Source organism: Salvelinus alpinus, chromosome 18 (genome assembly GCF_045679555.1).
Source record: "Salvelinus alpinus chromosome 18, SLU_Salpinus.1, whole genome shotgun sequence".
NCBI lineage: Eukaryota > Metazoa > Chordata > Actinopteri > Salmoniformes > Salmonidae > Salvelinus > Salvelinus alpinus.
Window position 1 is genome coordinate 49,434,282 of NC_092103.1, and position 12,799 is coordinate 49,447,080.

The 12,799-nt window shown below is 47.1% G+C and overlaps 1 protein-coding gene across 3 annotated transcripts in view; it reads left to right on the forward strand.

Annotated features, from left to right (window-relative positions):
• LOC139544431 (MOB kinase activator 3B) overlaps positions 1-12,799 on the forward strand; it is a 138,425-nt gene that overhangs the window by 21,419 nt on the left and 104,207 nt on the right. The window lies entirely within an intron of this gene.

Here is a 12,799-nt window from a genome sequence, read left to right on the forward strand (position 1 = left end):
AACACTACTCATGGCGTTGTCATGGCGTTGTCATGGCGTTGTCATGGTGTTGCTGATGGCTGCTTTGATTGCTGACATGAAAAGACAGGTGATCCTGTGGGGGGGGGGGGGGGGGGGACAGGTGGGCCATGGGTGGATGCTAATTGGATAGAACCTCTAACAACCCTGACCTATAACCTCTGACCTTACCCTTATCCAACCTGCTCTAACCGAGTGGGTTACCACGACAATCACTAAGGGAGCCCTGGTTAGGGAATAGGGTGCTTTTTCAGCCGCAGACAAAGTAGGATCCCTGCTAGAAAACACTGATCTCACTTGTTAAACCCTGTAGCATCCAACAGACTGTGAAATCCTACTAATGTCAGCTTTAGGTCACAAGATCACAAATCCTGAATTGTTGACGTTGATGGTGGTGAGCTCCTCGTCTCCGATGTACAAGCTGATTATGGTTTCATATCTTCTTGTTTTATTTGGGTTGCTCTTATGGAATAAAATAGAAATAAACTAGGCTGGATTAGATATATAAAATATATATATAGTGTGTGTGTATATAATGTGTATATATATATATTATATTATATGTGTGTGTTTTATTGTGACATACACCAGACTGGTGCAGTGAAACATGTTGTTTTACGTAGTAGTACGGAGTCTCTGGAACAAATTAGGGTTTAGTACCTTGCTCAAGGGCACATCGACAGATTTTATACCTTGTTGGCAAGGGCAGAGAGAGAGATGGACAGGAGAGGAAAAGGAGCAAGAGAATTAGTGTCTGGAAACGGTATCAGAACAGCCTGTGAATAATGCAGGGACATCTGATCTGCCAAAGCTCTGGGCAGTCCAAATCGTACACTATATAGGGAATAGTGCTCTGATCGAAAGAAGTACACTATATAGGGAATAGGGCCCTGGTCTAAAGTAGTGCACTATTAGGGAATAGGGCTCTGGTCTATAGTAGTACACTATTAGGGAATAGGGCTCTGGTCTATAGTAGTACCACTATATAGGGGGTAGGGCTCTGGTCTAAAGTAGTGCACTATATAGGGACTAGGGATCTGGTCTAAAGTAGTGCACTATATAGGGAATAGTGCTCTGATCGAAAGAAGTACACTATATAGGGAATAGTGCTCTGGTCTAAAGTAGTGCACTATATAGGGAATAGTGCTCTGGTCTATAGTAGTACACTATATAGGGAATAGTGCTCTGGTCTATAGTAGTGCACTATATAGGGACCAGGGATCTGGTCTAAAGTAGTACACTATATAGGGAATAGGGATCTGGTCTAAAGTAGTACACTATATAGGGACCAGGGATCTGGTCTAAAGTAGTGCACTATATAGGGAATAGGGATCTGGTCTAAAGTAGCGCACTATATAGGGAATAGGGTTCCATTTGGGATGCTTCCCTGAACTGTTCCCACCACCGTGCCAGAATGAAATCATGATACCTACCCAGCCGTCCAGCCCCATCCCTTTAGGCCCCCTGCTCTGCAGCCTGTAAAGGCACCTGAGTCACTGGCTACCAGTCATGTGTCTCTCTCCTGTCTCTCTCCTCTCTCCTCTCTCTCTCTCCTCTCTCTCGCTCTCTCTCTCTCTCTCTCTCTCTGTCTCGCTCTCTCTCTCTCCTCCTTCTTTCTCCCCTCCCTCTCGTTTTATGTCCCTCTGTGCCCTAAGGTACACATGAATAATTCACCCTGGAGCATGCTCAGTCCTGTCATCATGCGCGTGTGCCAGGTGTAGCCTTTGTTTTCACCTCTTAGTGTAGTCAGGATTAGTGTAGTCAGGATTAGTGTCATTAGGGTTAGTGTAGTCAGGATTAGTGTCATTAGGATTTGTGTAGTCAGGATTAGTGTCATTAGGATTTGTGTAGTAAGGGTTAGTGTAGTCAGGGTTAGTATAGTCAGGGTTAGTGTAGTTAGGATTAATGTAGTCAGGGTTAGTGTTCGTGTAGTCAGGGTTACTTTAGTCAGGGTTAGTGTAGTCAGCGTTAGTGTAGTTGGGTTTAGTGTAGTCGGGGTTAGTGTAGTCGGGGTTAGTGTAGTCGGGGTTAGTGTCATTAGGATTTGTGTAGTCAGGATTAGTGTCATTAGGATTTGTGTAGTCAGTGTTTGTGTAGTCAGGGTTAGTGTAGTCAGGGTTAGTGTAGTCGGGGTTTGTGTAGTCAGGGTTAGTGTAGTCGGGGTTAGCGTAGTCGAGGTTAGCGTAGTCGAGGTTAGCGTAGTCGGGGTTAGCGTAGTCGGGGTTAGCGTAGTCGGGGTTAGCGTAGTCGGGGTTAGCGTAGTCGGGGTTAGCGTAGTCGGGGTTAGCGTAGTCAGGATTACTGTTAGGGTTGTCGCGGTCTATTGTCCATGGTTCGTGTTTCTTGGCCCAAGCAAGTCTCTTCTTATTATTGGTGTCCTTTAGTAGTGGTTTCTTTGCAGCAATTCGACCATGAAGGCCTGATTCACACAGTCTCCTCTGAACAGTTGAGATGTGTCTGTTACATGAACTCTGTGAAGCATTTATTTGAGCTGCAATTTCTGAGGCTGGTAACTCTAATCAACCTATCCTTGGGTTGGCAGGTAGCCTAGATATGAGAATGTTGGGCCAGTAACCAAAAGGTTGCTGGATCGAATCCCTGAGCTGACAAGGTAAAAATTTGCCGTTCTGCCCCTGAGCAAGGCAGTTAACCCACTGTTCCCCGGTAGGCTGTCATTGTAAATACGAATTTGTTCATAACAGACTTGCCTGGTTAAATAAAAAAATCTAAATGTAATCCTCTGCAGCAGAGGTAACTCTGGGTCTTCCTTTCCTGTGGCGATCCTCATGAGAGCCAGTTTCATAGCATCCTGGAGTCGCCTCTTCACTGTTGACGTTGAGACTGGTGTTTTGCGTGTACTATTTAATGAAGCTGCCAGTTGAGGACTTGTGAGGCGTCTGTTTCCCAACTAGACACTCTAATGTACTTGTCCTCTTGCTCAGTTGTGCACCAGGGCCTCCCACTCCTCTTTCTATTCTGGTTAGAGCCAGTTTGCACTGTTCTGTGAAGAGAGTAGTACACAGCGTTGTATGAGATCTTCAGTTTCTTGGCAATTTGGCGTATGGAATAGCCTTAATTTCTCAGAACAAGAATAGACTGATGAGTTTCAAAAGAAAGTTCTTTGTTTCTGGCCATTTTTAGCCTGTAATAATCGAACCCACAAATGCTGATGCTCCAGATACTCAACTAGTCTAAGGCCAGTTTTATTGCTTCTTTAATCAGAACAACAGTTTTCAGCTGTGCTAACATAATTGCAAAAGGGTTTTCCAATGATTAATTAGCCTTTTAAAATGATTGACTTGGATTAGCTAACACAACGTGCCATTGGAACACAGGAATGATGGTTGCTGATAATGGGCCTCTGTACGCCTATGTAGATATTCCATTAAAAATCAGCCGTTTCCAGCTACAATAGTCATTTACAACATTAACAATGTCTACACTGTTCTAATCAATTTGATGTTATTTCAATGGACCAAAAAATGTGCTTTTCTTTCAAAAACAAGGACATTTCCAAGTGCCCCCAAACTTTTCAACGGTAGTGTAAATATTTTTGCTTTGTCATTATGGGGTATTGTGATGTCATTATGGGGTATTGTGATGTCATTATGGGGTATTGTGTGTAGATTGATGAGGGACAAAAAAAAACACTTCAATCCATTTTCGTATAAGGCTGTAACGTAACAAAATGTGTAAAAAGTCAAGGGGTCTGAATACTTTCCGAAGGCTCTGTATTTGGTATTATCAAAGATAATTATGTAGGTCTATTGATTTGATCAGGAGTCGTCAACTGCTGCTTTCTGTGTATCAATGCCCATATTTAAACACCTGCTTCATTCATCAATAATACCTGGATTGCAGATAGCTGACAAAATGCTTCTTAAAGGGAAGCTTGACGCTGTGGGAGTCAGCAGACTCTTAAAGGGTTCTTAAAGGGAAGCTTGACGCTGTGGGAGTCAGCAGACTCTTAAAGGGTTCTTAAAGGGAAGTCTGACGCTGTGGGAGTCAGCAGACTCTTAAAGGGTTCTTAAAGGGAAGTCTGACGCTGTGGGAGTCAGCAGACTCTTAAAGGGTTCTTAAAGGGAAGTCTGACGCTGTGGGAGTCAGCAGACTCTTAAAGGGTTCTTAAAGGGAAGCTTGACGCTGTGGGAGTCAGCAGACTCTTAAAGGGTTCTTAAAGGGAAGCTTGACGCTGTGGGAGTCAGCAGACTCTTAAAGGGTTCTTAAAGGGAAGCTTGACGCTGTGGGAGTCAGCAGACTCTTAAAGGGTTCTTAAAGGGAAGCTTGACGCTGTGGGAGTCAGCAGACTCTTAAAGGGTTCTTAAAGGGAAGCTTGACGCTGTGGGAGTCAGCAGACTCTTAAAGGGTTCTTAAAGGGAAGCTTGACGCTGTGGGAGTCAGCAGACTCTTAAAGGGTTCTTAAAGGGAAGCTTGACGCTGTGGGAGTCAGCAGACTCTTAAAGGGTTCTTAAAGGGAAGCTTGACGCTGTGGGAGTCAGCAGACTCTTAAAGGGTTCTTAAAGGGAAGCTTGACGCTGTGGGAGTCAGCAGACTCTTAAAGGGTTCTTAAAGGGAAGCTTGACGCTGTGGGAGTCAGCAGACTCTTAAAGGGTTCTTAAAGGGAAGCTTGACGCTGTGGGAGTCAGCAGACTCTTAAAGGGAAGCTTGACGCTGTGGGAGTCAGCAGACTCTTAAAGGGTTCTTAAAGGTCCAGTGCTGTCAAAAATACATTTTATCTGTGTTTTACAACAGCTGATGAAACTAACGCTTGTAAAAGTGTAAAAAAATGTGATCAGTGTTATTTCCTTATAGATGCTGGTTAAAAATACAACCTAGCATTAGAATGTATCAGAGGCCCGCCCCCCCCCCACCCCCCCAAAAAACGTATTTGACAAAAACAAATCAAGTAACCTGGCTGGCTACTTTTTCTATTTGGCTGGCTACAACATGTGCTTGTGGAAGATCACTGCAGGGCTTTCTGGGATGTCCTTTAACAGTTGCACATCTATTCAGCTTCTCTGTTGTAGAACTGAATGGTTGAATTCTTACAGTTTAAATGTCAACCTAATACCTCAGGCAATAATGGAGTAATCTGTTCCTGGATTGTGAGATTACACTCTCAGTATGATCCTGTTACCCCAGACCCAGCGGAGCGGAGCCAGTAGACTGTGGATGTCAAAACTGTTCGCTGCTCTGGCACCCCAATGGTGGAACAAACTCCCTCACGACGCCAGGTCAGCGGAGTCAATCACCACCTTCCAGAGACACCTGAAACCCCACCTCTTTAAGGAATACCTAGGATAGGATAAAGTAATCCTTCTAACCCCCCCCCCCCCCCTTAAAAGAGTTAGATGCACTATTGTAAAGTGGTTGTTCCACTGGATATCATAAGGTGAATGCACCAATTTGTAAGTCGCTCTGGATAAGAGCGTCTGCTAAATGACTTAAATGTAAATGTAAATGTAATGGATGTGATCTAAATGGCACCTATTCCATATACAGTTGAAGTCGGGAAGTTTACATACACCTTAGCCAAGTACATTTAAACTCAGTTTTTCACAATTCCTGACATTTAATCCTGGTAAAGAATTCCCTGTTTTAGGTCACTTAGGATCACCACATTAATTTAAGATTGTGAAATGTCAGAATAATAGTAGAGAGAATTATTTATTTCAGCTTTTATTTCTTTCATCACATTCCCAGTGGGTCAGAAGTTTACATACACTCAATTAGTATTTGGTAGCATTGCCTTTCAATTGTTTAATTTGGGTCAAACGTTTCGGGTAGCCTTCCACAAGCTTCCCACAATAAATTGGGTGAATTTTGGCCAATTCTTCCTGACAGAGCTGGTGTAACTGAGTCAGGTTTGTAGGCCTCCTCGCTCGCACACGCTTTTTCAGTTCTGCCCACAAATTTACTATAGGATTGAGGTCAGGGCTTTGTGATGGCCACTCCAATACCTTGACTTTGTTGTCCTTAAGCCATTTTGCCACAACTTTGAAAGTATGCTTGGGGTCATTGTCCATTTGGAAGACCCATTTGCGACCAAGCTTTAATTTCCTGACTGATGTCTTGAGATGTTGCTTCAATATATCCACATTGTTGTCCTGCCTCATGATGCCATCTATTTTGTGAAGTGCACCAGTTCCTCCTGCAGCAAAGCACCCCCACAACATGATGCTGCCACTCCCATGTTTCACGGTTGGGATGGTGTTCTTCGGCTTGCAAGCATTCCCCTTTTTCCTTCAAACATAACGATGGTCATTATGGCCAAACGGTTCTATTTTTGTTTCATCAGACCAGAGGACATTTGTCCAAAAAGTACGATCTGGCTTTTTTATGGCGGTTTTGGAGCAGTGGCTTCTTCCTTGCTGAGCGGCCTTTCAGGTTATGTCGATATAGGACTCGTTTTACTGTGAATATAGATACTTTTGTACCTGTTTCCTCCAGCATCTTCACAAGGTCCTTTGAGGTTTGCACTTTTCACACCAAAGTACTTTAATCTCTAGGAGACAGAACGTGTCTCCTTCCTGAGCGGTATGACGGCTGCGTGGTCCCATGGTGTTTATACTTGCGTACAATGGTTTGTACAGATGAACGTGGTACCTTCAGGGGTTTGGAAATTGGTCCCAAGGATGAACCAGACTTGTGGAGGTCTACAATTTTTTTCTGAGGTCTTGGCTGATTTCTTTTGATTTTCCCATGATGTCAAGCAAAGAGGCACTGAGTTTGAAGGTAGGCCTTGAAATACATCCACAGGTACACCTCCAATTGACTCAAATGATGGCAATTAGCCTATCAGAAGCTTCTAAAACCATGACATAATTTTCTGGAATTTTCCAAGCTGTTTAAAGGCACAGTCAACTTAGTGTATGTAGACTTCTGACCCACTGGAATTGTAATACAGTGAATTATACGGAGGGAGATTATAGTTGGATTGACAGGGGGACGGAGGGAGATTATAGTTGGACTGACAGGGGGACGGAGGGAGATTATAGCTGGACTGACGGGACGGAGGGAGCTTATAGCTGGACTGACAGGGGGACGGAGGGAGATTATAGCTGGACTGACAGGGGGACGGAGGGACTGTCAGGGGGACGGAGGGACCTTGTAGCTGGACTGTCAGGGGGACGGAGGAAGCTTATAGCTGGACTGACATGGGGACGGAGGGAGCTTATAGCTGGACTGACCGTCCCGATACCGTTGGTTGGAGCTCACCGTCCCGATACCGCTGGTTGGAGCTCACCGTCCCGATACCGTTGGAGCTCACCGTCCCGATACCGTTGGTTGGAGCTCACCGTCCCGATTTCGTTGGTTGGAGCTCACCGTCCCGATACCGTTGGAGCTCACCGTCCCGATACCGTTGGAGCTCACCGTCCCGATACCGTTGGAGCTCACCGTCCCGATACCGTTGGAGCTCACCGTCCCGATACCGTTGGAGCTCACCGTCCCGATACCGTTGGAGCTCACCGTCCCGATACCGTTGGTTGGAGCTCACCGTCCGGATACCGTTGGTTGGAGCTCACTGTCCCGATACCGTTGGTTGGAGCTCACTGTCCCGATACCGTTGGAGCTCACCGTTCCGATACCGTTGGAGCTCACCGTTCCGATACCGTTGGTTGGAGCTCACCGTTCCGATACCGTTGGTTGGAGCTCACCGTCACGATACCGTTGGTTGGAGCTCACCGTCCCGATACCGTTGGTTGGAGCTCACCGTCCCGATACCGTTGGTTGGAGCTCACCGTCCCGATACCGTTGGTTGGAGCTCACCGTCCCGATACCGTTGGTTGGAGCTCACCGTCCCGATACCGTTGGTTGGAGCTCACCGTCCCGATACCGTTGGAGCTCACCGTCCCGATACCGTTGGTTGGAGCTCACAGTCCCGATACCGTTGGAGCTCACTGTTCCGATACCGTTGGTATCCAATACCAATGTAACAGTATAACTTTAGTACGTCCCCTCGCCCCGACACGGGCGCGAACCAGGGACCCTCTGCACACATCAACAACTGACACCCACGAAGCGTCGTTACCCATCGCTCCACAAAAGCCGCGGCCCTTGCAGAGCAAGGGGCAACACTACTTAAGTCTCAGAGCAAGTGACGTAACTGATTGAAATGCTAGTAGCGCGTACCCGCTAACTAGCTAGCCATTTCACATCCGTTACACTCACCCCCCTTTCAACCTCCTCCTTTTCCGCAGCAACCAGTGATCCGGGTCAACAGCATCAATGTAACAGTATAACTTTAAACCGTCCCCTCGCCCCAACACGGGCGCGAACCAGGGACTCTCTGCACACATAAACAACGGTCGCCCACGAAGCATCGTTACCCATCGCTCCACAAAGGCCACGACCAACGGTATCGGGACGGTGAGCTCCAACGGTATCGGGACGGTGAGCTCCAACGGCATCGGGACGGTGAGCTCCAACGGTATCGGGACGGTGAGCTCCAACCAACGGTATCGGGACGGTGAGCTCCAACCAACGGTATCAGGACGGTGAGCTCCAACCAACGGTATCGGGACGGTGAGCTCCAACCAACGGTATCGTGACGGTGAGCTCCAACGGTATCGGGACGGTGAGCTCCAACGGTATCGGGACAGTGAGCTCCAACGGTATCGGGACAGTGAGCTCCAACCAACGGTATCGGAACGGTGAGCTCCAACGGTATCGGGACAGTGAGCTCCAACCAACGGTATCGGGACGGTGAGCTCCAACCAACGGTATCGGGACGGTGAGCTCCAACCAACGGTATCGGGACGGTGAGCTCCAACCAACGGTATCGTGACGGTGAGCTCCAACCAACGGTATCGTGACGGTGAGCTCCAACCAACGGTATCGGGACGGTGAGCTCCAACGGTATCGGGACGGTGAGCTCCAACGGTATCGGGACGGTGAGCTCCAACGGCATCGGGACGGTGAGCTCCAACGGTATCGGGACGGTGAGCTCCAACCAACGGTATCGGGACGGTGAGCTCCAACCAACGGTATCAGGACGGTGAGCTCCAACCAACGGTATCGGGACGGTGAGCTCCAACCAACGGTATCGTGACGGTGAGCTCCAACGGTATCGGGACGGTGAGCTCCAACGGTATCGGGACAGTGAGCTCCAACGGTATCGGGACAGTGAGCTCCAACCAACGGTATCGGAACGGTGAGCTCCAACGGTATCGGGACAGTGAGCTCCAACCAACGGTATCGGGACGGTGAGCTCCAACGGTATCGGGACGGTGAGCTCCAACCAACGGTATCGGGACGGTGAGCTCCAACCAACGGTATCGTGACGGTGAGCTCCAACCAACGGTATCGTGACGGTGAGCTCCAACCAACGGTATCGGGACGGTGAGCTCCAACGGTATCGGGACGGTGAGCTCCAACGGTATCGGGACGGTGAGTTCCAACGGTATTGGGACAGTGAGCTCCAACCAACGGTATCGGGACGGTGAGCTCCAACGGTATCGGGACGGTGAGCTCCAACGGTATCGGGACGGTGAGCTCCAACGGTATCGGGACGGTGAGCTCCAACGGTATCGGGACGGTGAGCTCCAACGGTATCGGGACGGTGAGCTCCAACGGTATCGGGACGGTGAGCTCCAACGGTATCGGGACGGTGAGCTCCAACGGTATCCGGACGGTGAGCTCCAACGGTATCGGAACGGTGAGCTCCAACGGTATCGGGATGGTGAGCTCCAACCAACGGTATTGGGACGGTGACACATTGTTCTGGCTCTACTCCAGCACTTTGCATTTCAAATGATTTCATGACTATGAGGTTAAAGTGCACTTTTTGGTCCCATATTCCTAGCAAGCAATGATTTCATCAAGCTTGTGACTCTACAATCTTGTTTGATGCATTCGCTGTTGATGTTGGTGGTGCTTCAGATTATTTAGTACCCAGTAAATCATCTATTGTGTTATTTCAGCGTCACTTTCATTGTAAATAAGAATATAATGTTTCTAAACACTTCTACATTCATGTGGATGTTACCATGGTTACGGATAATCCTGAATGAATAGTGAATAATGATGAGTAAGTTAGAGGCATAAATATCAGAACCCCCCCCCCCCCCCCCATTTAAAAATGCTAACCTCCCTTGTTATTGTAATGGGGAGAGGTTAGCATGTCTTGGAGGTATGATATAAAATGCTAACCTCCCCTATTATTGTAATGGTGAGAGGTTAGCATGTCTTGTAGGTATGATATAAAATGCTAACCTCCCCTGTTATTGTATTGGTGAGAGGTTAGCATGTCTTGGAGGTATGATATAAAATGCTAACCTCCCCTATTATTGTAATGGTGAGAGGTTAGCATGTCTTGAGGGTATGATATTTGTGTGTCTAATTTTTAAACGGTTCACCCGATATGGATGAATATACACTGTATCGGCAGGATAGAACAGTAGCCTCTGGTAAGACAAGGGGTGGCGGTCTATTTATATTTGTAAACAACAGCTGGTGCACGACATCTAAGGAAGTCTCGAGGTTTTGCTCGCCGGAGGTAGAGTATCTCATGATAAGATGTAGACCACACTATTTACCAAGAGAGTTTTCATCTATATTCTCCGTAGCTGTCTATATACCACCACAAACTGATGCTGGCACTAAGACCACACTCAATGAGCTGTATAAGGCCATAAGCAAACAGGAAAACGCTCATCCAGAGGCGGCGCTCCTAGTGGCCGGGGACTTTAATGCAGGGAAACTTAAATCCATTTTACCAATTTTCTCTCCACACTCACATACAGACAGAGATCCATGCTGGATCCACACACACACACACACACAGACACACCCATTGGATTTGGGTAAGTGTCACTGCCAGGCCATCCATCCATCGGGTTAAATCAGGGTCACCGTGGTGAAGTCTGGTGTTCCAGTCTCCATGAATAGTGTACTAGATAGACTGCAGGTCTACTTAGCGAATTCACAACTCGGTTATTATGTTTCACACTTAACCAGCCTCGTTTTGACAGCCCTCTGACAGAGTAATAACCTTACTGCTTGTTTTTCTGTGAGAGACAGAGCATCTTTCAACACCTTCTACAACTCTCGGGTATGAGCGAGTGTGGTAGGACGGAGTGATGCTTCAGGGCCCGTATCCAAAAGAGCATCGCAGTGTACAAAATTGGTGGTAAGTGCTGAGAATAAAAATGACATTTTACTCTTATGGGTAAAAATAAAAGCTATGCATGACGTCTCTTTAGTCGTAAGAGTCCCACCTAGTCGACAGACATTTAGGAGACCTCATGAGCTGCCTTCACCAGTTCAGTGTTACCAGCAGGTGTGTTGGTTCAGTGCACCTCAGACATACAATTACTGAGGTGTTGTTAGAATAATAATAGTTTTGATCTATATGATCGAACCGTAAATAATCTGAAACCTACATGGAACAGTATCTCTCGAGCTTTTGATTTCACATGATATATGCCTAAGTACTTACAGCCACCGGGCTAATAAATACACACCGTTTTCTTTCCATTATTGGATCCAACCCTACATCATTGTTATTTCCTGTTATCCTTTTGGAACGTAACGAGTTGTTAAAAACAAGATGTCTGAATTGGGCATGTCTATATGTTTATGTTCATGTCTATATGTTTGCAATTGAAGGCGTCTAGTGCTTATGTAAACTATCATTGTGGTTGATAACAATTATTTCTGCTTTTAACAACCATCAGAATTTGTTTGTTGTTTTAAAGTTATGCATGCCAACATATTAGGAAATAATTAAGAGTAGGCAAATGAATTGTGTCAGGTGAAAATTATATCAAACGTTTTACCATTACAACATTTGATGCACAGTCACATTCACTGTGATTGTCTGAACTGTGCTGTAGAGTTCACAGCTGGCGATGCCTCATCGTGATTGGTTAATCCTCATCATTTGCAACGATGTCAATGAGCGTCATCACCATCTTTCCTTTGCGGTACCTCCAACCGTCGTGATTACCAGCTGAGATAAACTTTTAGGGAGTTGATTTTACTCCAGGCTCGGAGTTAGTCTAGGAAGTGTCTTAACATCATCCTAAAACCTACTCTGAGCAGTGTCTTAACATCATCCTAAAACCTACTCTGAGCAGTGTCTTAATAACATCATCCTAAAACCTACTCTGAGCAGTGTCTTAACATCATCCTAAAACCTACTCTGAGCAGTGTCTTATCATCATCCTAAAACCTACTCTGAGCAGTGTCTTATCATCATCCTAAAACCTACTCTGAGCTGTGTCTTAACACCATCCTAAAACCTACTCTGAGCAGTGTCTTAACATCATCCTAAAGGAGAGGTAGGAGGAGGGCTAGGGGAGGAGAGGTGAGAGAAGGAGGAGGGCTAGAGGAGGAGAGAGGAGGAGAGGTGGGAGGAGGAGAGGTGAGAGGAGGAGGAGGGCTAGGGGAGGAGAGTGAGAGAAGGAGGAGGGCTAGAGGAGGGGAGAGGTGCGAGGAGGAGAGGTGGGAGGAGGAGAGGTGAGAGGAAGAGGGGGCTAGAGGAGGAGAGGAGGAGGGTGAGAGGAGTAGGAGAGGTGAGAGGAGGAGGAGGACTAGAGGGGGAGAGGTGAGAGGAGGAGGAGGGCTAGAGGAGGAGAGGTGAGAGGAGGAGAGGTGAGAGGAGTAGGAGGGCTAGAGGAGGAGAGGTGAGAGGAGGAGGAGAGGTGAGAGGAGGAGAGGTGAGAGGAGGAGAGGTGAGAGGAGGAGGAGGGTTGAGGGGGAGGAGAGGTGAGAGGGGGAGAGGTGAGAGGAGGAGGAGAGGTGAGAGGGAGAGGTGAGAGGAGGAGGAGAGGTGAGA